General features: G+C 46.1%; 1 protein-coding gene across 2 annotated transcripts in view; it reads left to right on the forward strand.

The window, feature by feature from the left end:
• LOC143280862 (uncharacterized) overlaps positions 1–1,876 on the forward strand; it is a 33,584-nt gene extending 31,708 nt beyond the window's left edge. Inside the window, exon 2 of one of the 2 annotated variants that reach the window (XM_076585588.1) lies at positions 1,736–1,876. The gene's annotated coding sequence lies outside the window, so the exon portion shown is untranslated. The remainder of the gene's footprint in view (positions 1–1,735) is intronic. The other variant, XM_076585589.1, reaches the window with a different exon arrangement.
• The last annotated feature ends 624 nt before the right edge of the window (positions 1,877–2,500 follow it).

A 2,500-nucleotide genomic window follows, 5' to 3' on the forward strand; every position in this document is an offset into this window, starting at 1 on the left:
GGTATATAATACTGCTCTTGTTCCTCCCTCTCTCTCTCTCTCTCCCCTTTCCTCCTCCTCCCTTCATCTCACTCTCTATTATCTGCATCTTCTTGTAATGTCTTTCACTGGATTCTGTTTTCTAAGTTCTTCTTTCTGTCCATATCTTCACAAAATTATACAATTTTTATTCGTGTCGGACTAATCGATACCGTTAAGTCAGACACTATCTGACAGAGCAATCAAAGCCTCGCTCAGGAACCTATTGTTCTTGGTTCTATAAACCTTGTCTGGAGAACCTTTCTTCTTCTTTTTTTCTTCTTTTTTATTTTATTTTACGATGTCGGTTTTCTTGGTCATTTTTCATTCATTCACACGTGTACACCAAAAAAGCGGATCCAATCCACTTCAAAGACCCCTTCTTTTCTCTCGAGTCGGCTGCAATAAATAAAGCATTTGACTAAGTATTAAACGGAATAGGAAGGGAAAAAACGTCACCGATTAAAAGATATGTTTGGAAAAAAGAAAAAAAACACAAAACAAACAAACCTGGGGGCTGACAAAAGTCAGCGTCAGTTTCGCACCGCCCGTACCCCAAACTAAACCCTCCCCATTCGGAACGGACCCACAGAAAAAAAAGAGATTCTGGATTTACGACCCCTATCGATTTTACAGGGACAAGTGCTGTGTTCAGTTTTCGATACGTCAGTCGACAATCGGAAATCAATCGGACACGCGGGCTCTTCGGTAACCATTACGATCCTGTGGTGGTGTGGTGGTGGTGGTGGTGGTGGGCTGGTTCGGTGACTGATACTGGCTTTGGACGGGTTTCAAAGGGGTGACCGTCGTGCTTATCTAATGGGCGGCCCGTTGGTGGCTGGTTTAATTGAACTCTTTTGGTTGAAGAGATTGTGGTGTTTTTGGCAATTAGTTTTTCATTCTGCTTTTCAGTGAAAAGAACGGTAAAAAGGGGTGAGGGGTGGGGGTGGGGGGTGGAGGTGGGGGTTTTGAAGGGGTGGAAAGTCCCACCTTTGAGAAAGGGCGAGAATATGTGTGTTTGTATGCCACGAAGTCTGTGTGTGTTTGTGTGCCAGAAAGTCTGTGTGTGTGTGTGTGTGTGTGTGTGTGTGTGTGTGTGTGTGTGTGTGTGTGTGTGTGTTTGTGTGTGTGCCAGAAAGTGCCAACACGGCTGTGTGTTTACGTGCCAGGAGGACTGTGTGGCTGCTTCTGTTGCCTTTGAAAGACTGTGATAATACATCCAGCACGGCACTCGGCCAGTTTTGTTAAAACTTTTTGGTCTCCTGGTAAGCAAAAGTCAGAAGCATATCGATTATTTCCCGATCCTAAACACCCACAACATCGTTCTCTACCAAGCACACCATGCTGTTCAAGCTCCTTCACGTCTTGGGTGGGAGAAAGACATCGTCAATATTCCCCTGACTGATTTTTGTTCTGTTTTATTTTTCTATCTTAAACGTTGTAATATAATTAAGATGAATACGTGAACCGATCTACGTTTTATATTTGTATCATCAAAACGACCATCACACTCTTCATCTCTTCTTCCTCCTCCCTCTCTTTCTCCTTGTCCTCTTCGTCATCATGATTATCATTTCATTATCAGTACTGTTTCCAATAATATCACCGTGTCGATAACAGTAATGATAATGATGATGATAACAACAACAGCAGCAATAATGACACCACCACTGCTACTACTACTACTACTACTAATGATATTCCTTCACTTTTTCAGACAGCCAAGTCCCTAGTCAACAACGGTGGTGACCAGAACCACCTCAACCTCCACAGCCTCGCTCACTTCCGCCCCTCCGCCTCCCCGCACCCCTCCCGACAACCCCCCCTCCACCCCCACTCCCCCACCACCAACACACAGACTCATCCACCAACTTCCTGATCGCCTTCCTCCTCCTCTTGCACAGTAATGCTGCCTCCATGGCGCGAAGTGACGTCATTCCCACGTTTAGCTGGCTGGGTCAGGAGCATGACTCTCTATCCCATGTGGAGTGATGGCCTAGAGGTAACGCGTCCGCCTAGGAAGCGAGAGAATCTGAGCGCGCTGGTTCGAATCACGGCTCAGCCGCCGATATTTTCTCCCCCTCCACTAGACCTTGAGTGGTGGTCTGGACGCTAGTCATTCGGATGAGACGATAAACCGAGGTCCCGTGTGCAGCATGCACTTAGCGCACGTAAAAGAACCCACGGCAACAAAAGGGTTGTTCCTGGCAAAATTCTGTAGAAAAATCCACTTCGATAGGAAAAACAAATAAAACTGCACGCAGGAAAAAATACAAAAAAAAAAATGGGTGGCGCTGTAGTGTAGCGACGCGCTCTCCGTGGGGAAAGCAGCCCGAATTTCACACAGAGAAATCTGTTGCGATAAAAAGAAATACAAATACAAATACAAAATACCCCACCCCACCCCACCCCAGAAAGCAGAACACCCCCAAGCCTGAGCCGAGCTAGAAGACCCTTCACACAAAGGTGTTCAGGTCTGGGT

Source organism: Babylonia areolata, chromosome 4 (assembly GCF_041734735.1).
Source record: "Babylonia areolata isolate BAREFJ2019XMU chromosome 4, ASM4173473v1, whole genome shotgun sequence".
NCBI classification, from domain to species: domain Eukaryota; kingdom Metazoa; phylum Mollusca; class Gastropoda; order Neogastropoda; family Buccinidae; genus Babylonia; species Babylonia areolata.